The sequence below is a fragment of the Microtus oregoni genome, unplaced genomic scaffold (genome assembly GCF_018167655.1).
Source record: "Microtus oregoni isolate MIOR12 unplaced genomic scaffold, Mior012 000019F_ref0000042, whole genome shotgun sequence".
NCBI lineage: Eukaryota > Metazoa > Chordata > Mammalia > Rodentia > Cricetidae > Microtus > Microtus oregoni.
In genome coordinates this window covers 24,773,683-24,781,713 of record NW_024543078.1, presented here as the reverse complement: position 1 = coordinate 24,781,713, position 8,031 = coordinate 24,773,683, and positions in this window count along the sequence as shown.

The following is an 8,031-nucleotide window of genomic DNA, read 5'->3' as shown; positions in this document are numbered from 1 at the left end:
TTTCACATAGAGAAAGAGACATCTCTTCCTGAGAAGAGGAAAATCTGGCTGTGGACACTTTGATCTTTCCCCCAACACACTCCAGTGCTTTCCAAATGTTAGGGTCATTTAACAGTCATTGGATGTTGACATCTAGAAGACCATACTCACAGTAACTTCTTAGTGGAACATGGTACTCATGTCCAGGACATGTTGGCATGTGAAGTCTCTGTCTCTGTTTGGTCATCCAAGGAGATAAACCCTTTACTGCCTTTTAATATTATAGAATTTGGGGTAGATATTCTTTTGCTGCTGATGAATGGGTGAGAGATGCAAACCTTATCAAAGCCAAGTACGATGGCATGACCTTGTGGGACCAACTGTTTAAGAGGCTGGGATGAAGGGGTCTCTTGAGCCTGGGAGTTCCAGGCTAGACTGAATAATGCAGCAATATCTTGTTTCAACAAACAAGCAAAAGGCCTAGAATCTTATTCCATACATAGACCACGTAGGCATCTTTGCCCTTTCTTGGGCCATGTGTTCTTTGACTAGAATGATTTCTCTAGACCTGACTCTCCTTATCAATAGGCCTTAAAAATTAGATTGGAAGATGAGGAAACAGCCTGCTAACTTATATTCAAGTTATTCTTTCCTGTCCAGTTAATCAGAGAGGCTGATCGGTAGATGGTGATTGACATTTCTTTAGAAGTTCATAAAACGGATACCATGTCATTCTTTATACTGATTATTATAGGTGTGAGTTCAGTTGGTCAGAATGAGGATAGGGAATGAAATGGAGCTCAAATCACCACTCAGACTCTTCCAACAATATATGAACTGCAGTTATTATAACTTCCATCTTGTCAATGGCATTGGAATATAACTGGGCCCAGGCAGGTTTTATGTGAAAGGAACTGTGTGCTATTGTTCTCAGAGAGGAGCAGACCTTGGCAGGTCTATCCCTACCCCTTTCAGCTTGAGATTCTGGAAAATATGATTGATTGAAGAGAGGCGTAAGGTTAATTATTGCAGAAATAACTGTGCCAGAGCCTTCTATGAAAGGGAAAAATATTTACACTCATTCCCAGAAGTAGGGAATGTCACTGGAAAACCCTAGGGTTGGGAATGGTGTAAGACTGAGCCTAAATTTGCCTGATCATATAAATTCCAGGAAAGAAAGAAAGGGGAAAGTGATGGCACCGTGGAAAAAGTGTATCTTCTCAGGAGAGTTCTTCATTTCTTTTAGTATTTTCATTGAATATTTTACTTAACAATTATACATTCATGTAATGTTTGGATCCATTCCACTTTCATATCATATCCCCTACAATTTATTTCCTTTTTAATTATTTATCCAATTTTATTTACTTATTTATTTCTCAATGGGCTTTGCTTAACATTCCTATTGCATCGTAGATGCTGAAGGGAAATTGTTAAAGTGGATCTACAAAAAATAAGGGGCACATGGTGACAGGTGCCCACTGGAATCATTTGTGGCTCACCATATTTACTTGAATATAGATAAGAAAGAAGGCTCAAGAGACAAACCAGCCTTACCTAAATCAGAACTCAAAACTGTAAGAACGAGGAACAGTTGGTGAGGCAAAGTCCTGAAAATACACAGCTTATGGTCTTCTCATGTGTTGTCCTTCTTTGGGGGTTCACGTGGTCCCTTGCTAATCTGTGGCAGCTGCCTTCACTGAGCGAAAGGCAGTGATGAATGTCATGTGACTGGAAAGTATGTGGTCCACCAGGGGTAAATGTCAAGCTTCCTGTGAATGCTGGGGAGTGAGGCTCATGGGAAAGACATATGTATTTAAGGTTTGTAAGTCTATACAATCTGAAATTAATGTCCGGGAAAAACAGTGTGACATGGCTGGTCAGTCTAAATCAGGGCTATTATTTTTTATTAAATATTAATGCTACGCATTCCTGCAGGGTGCAGAGAGCAGATGTTAGATCCGACATCCTGTCGTTTTTATCAATGTCTGGATTTCCAATGTCTATTAAATCTGATAGTATAGAACACAGGAAGGGATAATTAATCCTTAATTTCCATGGTTATCTGCTGACATTGGGCCCTAGAGAATCTGTAACTCTCTTTTGAATATCTGTTTAGAGGCAGAGATAAGCTGAGATGGTCTAGTCTCCCAGCAAATTGTTCCATGGGGCCTCTGGCTGGACCGCAGCCCATTCTGAAAGCACATTTTTTTTTCTTGTTAGTTTTAAGAAAGTAAGTAAACTTCAAATAAGGTTTGCTTTAACAGCAAAGACCTCCATTGAGGATTCTGGATTTTATTTCCACCTTACATCCCTAAGTCATTTCTATTAACATCACCTTAGATTTAAAATGTAAATAATGAATTACTAAGCAACTAACTAATGAATTACCTGCCATTCAATAGGCAAATCCATGCTGAGAAACTGTCCATGTAGAATCCATGCAGGTGGTAGAACCTATCTTGAGCAATTTCACAGTGACATAAAATGTGTCTTATGGTGATTTAGTACCCGGAAATATTTGCTAAGTAGAAAGTCCTGGAAAGAACAATTTGAAAATCATTCTTGGTCAGGTGTAGCTTATAGTGGGCCTATTCATAGGAAAAGTATGTCCAAGGCCCGTTCCTCACAAAATTACATTATTTACATGAAAAAAAAACAGACACACATTTACCCTGTAATACCCTGTTGTCTTGTGATTATTTAAATGCTTCTGGCCAACATGCTGCAATTTCAGTTATGTCTTTAAGGGAAGGTGGCCCGTGGAAAGAGAGAGAAAGGAGATGTCTTGTTCTCAGGCCTGAACATGAAATCCTTCCTGTAATTGTTTTTATAGGAAATGGGGTAAAATTGGGCTCATGGAAACCTCCTGGGTGCTAGAGGGGGTGGCTCAGCTTAGTGGTTTAGAGTACCTGCTGCTCTTCCAAAGAGCTGGGGTTCAGTCCTCAGCACCCACATCAAATGGCTCACAACTGGCTGTAACTCCAGCTTCAGGGGAACAGATACCCTCTTCTGACCTCTGTAAGTGCACACCCCCCATTACCCCCATGTGTGTGCAGGTGTGTGCGTGCACATACACACACACACACACACACACACATACACACAAAAATAATAAAACAAATCTTAAACATCAACTGAACAAAAATCAAAAGCTGCTGGTGTACTGAAATGAATGGTGGGTTTTCCTGCCCACTTGAGAAAGGACAAAACAGGCTACCATCAGTACCCATGAGGCTTAGTTTCTGCTCTTAGCCTAGAAAATTTGCTCGTTGGCTCAAGGAATGAAGTAAGGCTCTCTAGTCTTTAATGAAATTCTAGCCTGTAGAAGTAAGAGGTATCTGTAGCTCTGTTTGTTTGTTTGTTTTTGAGTCCAGGTCTCCTGCAACCAAGTCTATCCTTGAACTTGCTGTATAGCCAAGCATGACCTTGATTTTGATCCCCTGCCCTTCATTTTTCATGTGCTGGAATAACAGGCATATGTAACCATATGTCAGGTTGAAAGCCGCTTTTTGAAGGTAATTTCTAGGAAGTGGTGTGGCAGAGGAATGGAACCACCTTTGACAAAAGATTTGAGTTGAGAAGAGACAGTATGGGGGACCTTGGATGAGACTCAACAACATATTTTAGAACATGCTCCTGGAATCAGGGTCAGAGACCTGGCCATGGTATAATTCAAAGGATACCAAGACCATGTGGAACCCAAAGTCTTACCATGTGATCTGATCAGCAAAGGTCAGCATGGGCACTGATGGAACCTTCTTAAAAAAATACATGTTTCCTTGACTAGTGTACCAGTGAGGTGATGAACACAGGGTAGATTAGTGGACAACTGTACATTTAAGAAGCCACAACAAGGCTAAGAGGTGGATCTGACTGCTTGTGACATCTGTCACCCCATGGATTGCTAGGGTGGATCTGGCTGATCTGGTTGGGTATACAGGTGTCCCCTTCCTCCTTCACTGTTCCATGTGTATCCCTCCTAAAGCTGCAGAGCTCAATGGAAGAGGACCACCTTATCTAAGAAAGGCAAGAGGATGGGTCAAAAGTAGCTGTGCTGCCCTGCCAGAATCCCTAAACAGGCCTAGGCAAGTCCCTTATAGCAACAGAATATACAACTGGTAATTACTTATGGCCATAGAGAGGGTGGAAAAAGTCTAGGAATAGATTTTCTTTCTATGGATGCCAAATCTAGGTTAGAAGCTCAGTTGGAGGACCCAAGCAACCAAGTAGCTGCAGAATAGGCAGCTGAGAAGCTAAGAGCCACTGGAAACACATTTTACTCTCTAGGATCTAGCTAGGTGGAACACTGCCATTTAACACATAGGCTAGTGTCCCTTTATAATATGTCTCTAAGAGGACCAACCCTAACCACCTGATCCTCTTATGCCTGTTCTCTAGTTAACAAACACGGGGACCCAACCCCAGACTCTAAAGTAGTGAGAAGCTGTAAGACAGGTAGACACAGCTCCTACCGACTCTCTGCCTATCATCTGGATCCTTAGCCTCGGCTTTGCTGCTGAGTTTCTGTCAACAGACTGAGGAGGCATAAACACGGCCTAGGCGGATACTCAGGAGATGTTTATGGCCATGGAACCAAAACACAGGAGGAGACAGGTGGGCGAAATTTGCCTAGGTTGCCTCCATGCGAATAAATCACGAGGTCTAGTTCATTTAGTGGGGCAAATGGAGCCTTCCTGACACAAACCTGTTCCGTCTCCCTCTCCCCAGATTTTTTAATGTGCCTTTTTCATGGGTTTTGCTTTCAAATCTGCATGAATTATTTTTCTTCTATTAAATATTAATGTGCCTTTCTTGGTAAAAGAAGGGGGCAAATTAGGTCTGGTACACGTCTTCCCAACACTATTTACTGCTGCTGGGGGACTGAAGCAAATGCCAGTTCCCAACACATTATTAAATCAGGCCTGTGCGGAGCCCAGATGTTACCCTGATCCAGGCTGAAATGCAGGCTGCAAAACAAACAGGGGTGTGTACCAGGTCTGCTCCAGCAGGCTTTGTCTTCCACATCCTTGTCGTACCTTTCCCACCCTGCGTCCCACCCCGCCCACCTTTCCCATCCGGCGTGTCCACCTAGCCCTGGGGAAAATTGCCCTCAGCTGGCACAGAACAGTAGTTGTGTGAAAGGAAATTTATTTTTTTAAGCCTGTTACTTTTTTCCCCCAATGACTCTTTCTACTTGATTAGCTCACGATCAATATGTCTGTGGGCAGAATGTGATGGGGAGAATGATTTATCAGTGTCAGAGGGAGGATGGCCTTTGTTCCATGTGGTTCTCCTCTCCCTAGTGCACGAACACACGCACACACACACATGCACGAACACACACACGCACACACACACGCACCAACACACACACACACGCACCAACACACACACACACACACACACACACACAGAGAGAGAGAGAGAGAGAGAGAGAGAGAGAGAACTCTTTGCAATTCTTTTTTTTTATTATTTTCTCATCTAAATTTTATCGACTTCATGGTCTAGATGAATTTGGTCTCCTTTTCAAAAGCATATTCTTTTATTCCTAAATCACAACTCTGAATGAACTCTAATGTTTCTGAAGAAAGATATTCTGCATGGACTGAGTTCAGGCAATAAGCCCTCTAGGCCCTTCTATTTAAGAAACATGGATGCACGGAACCAGCACTGGTTTGTGTAATTTCTGAATAGTGACAGTGTGGCTTAGAGAAAATGATTTAGCCTGTGCAGGTGGTCGTATCAATAGTATGCTCATCATCATCATCATTATTTCAACAATTATTTTAACATTAATACTTTTACCATCATTTTTCCAAAAAAAAAAAAAAAGCAGCCAGGTAGGTAGTGGGGATCGTCGTGGGGGTTGGAGTGGGCCTGAGACCCTCTTTTCAACAGGCTCCAGGGTAGTTTCGATGATATTCCTCTGACCATCACAATTTGAGAAGTGAGGTCTTTGAGACTCGAAATGACATAATTCTTGGAAAAGTGTCATGCACACGGAGAGATCAGATCACTGATAAATCTTAGTTTATCCTTGTTTCCTTCCCAGAGAAGACTCTGCTCTTTAGCCCCATTTTCAGTTTAGCAACAACTCCTATTGGTATTACTGTGGAAAGGTATAGCCAATTCAGCCATTTAGGATCCCTTCCTCCCTGGCTAAGCCACTGTCTCCATCCATTACATCACCACAGGCAGGTGGCTCAAAGTGAACAGAAACTCTTTTTCATGACTTTAGACATTCAAGGTCAAGATGCCAGCAGAGGTGGAAATCTGCTGAGGGCCATTTCTCCCTAGATGGGAGACTCTTTGCTGTTATCTCAGGAGGTTGATGGGACAACTGAGCTCCATAAGGTTGCCTTTGATTTGATGCTTTCAGCTAGCAACGTTTCATGGCTATATTTTCATATGTATTGTCTTTGGCAGTGTTTCTATTGCTGTGATAAGGACCATAGCCAAAAGCAACTTAGGGAGGAAAGGGTTTGTTTCAGCTTTCAACTCTCAGGCTATTCCCCATCACCGAGAGAAGTCAGGACAGGAACCTCTCAGCGGCAACGGAAGTAGAGGCCATGGAATGCTGCATACTGACTTGCTCTTTCCTTTACAATTCAGAATCAACTGTCCAGGATGGTGCCTTCCACAGGGAGCTGAGACCTCCCATGGCAATCATCAACCAAGACAATGTCTTACAGACTGACCTACAAGCAATGTTTTTGGAGGCATTTTCTCAAGACTGCCTGTTCATAGCTATGCCTTGGTTTGTATGTGTACTAAGCAGTATGTGGGCCCACATGCATTCATGTAAGTGTACACCTATACACATGCACACATGTGTAAAATTATATTTGTTCTTCCTCATCTCCATGCTACTCTCCCTATCTTTCTCTAACTTTTCATCTTGAAAATAGTTCTTTTCATGCCAAAAATTTTATTATTCTCTGTTGTTCCTCATCCTTCTTTCTGACCTCTTCCCTCTCATAGCCCCCCTTCTTTTCTGATCCTGAATATATATATATATATATATATATATATATATATATATATATGCCATATAAAGAACACACACAATTCTTATATATTTAAATCTACATTCTACTTATGAGATGGAATGTAATAATTGTATCTGGCTTATTTATGCTTAATATATAGTTTATAGTTTATCCATTTTCTGAAAATGTTAAATTTTTATTTTATCCTTATAGCTCAATAAAATTTCATTGTGTACAACTAGTGTATTTTCATTATCTATTCATTTGTTGATGGACTTCTAAGTTGGTTTTATGACTCATTGATTGTAACTAGTAGAATAGTAGAGATAGACACGTAAGTTTCTCTCTAGTTCTGATGTAGAATCTTGACATATCCTCAGGAGTGATATATCTGACCCATATGGTAGCTTTATTTAGTTCTGGAGTATCTCAATCCTGATTTCCATAGTGACTGTACAATTGACTTTTCCACCTAAGGTGTATGAGGGTTATTCTTTATCTATATACAGGCCAATTTTTTCATGGCCTTGTTTTCTTGATGATAGCCACTCTGCCTAAGGTGAGGTGGAATCTCTGTAAAGTTTTAATTGGTGTTTTCCTAATGGTTTAGGATGTTGAAAATTTGTATTTCTTCTTTTGATAAAAGTCTTCTCAATATATTAGCCTGTCTATTAATTTGACAACTTTGCTTGTCAGTATATAATTTTGGAGATATTTCTAGATTCTAGATATTGATCTCCTATTGATGTATAGTTGGTAAGGAGTTTCTGCCATGCTATAGGCTGTTTTTAATCTGCTGACTTCTTCCTTTGAGAATAAAACTTTTAATTTCATGTAGTTCTGTTTGTCAATTTGTTTTACATTATTTACAGTGCTATTGGAGTCCTTTATATATGCCTGTAGTACTACCATTATGATGGCCTCAACTGAATCGCTCAGTCATGATGTGGGAAGGTCATTTGTCTATCTGTTGATTTCATTGGTTAGTAAAGAAACTGCCTTGGCCATTTTGATAGACCAGCCCATAGGTGGGTGGAGTAGACAGAACAGAATGCTGGGA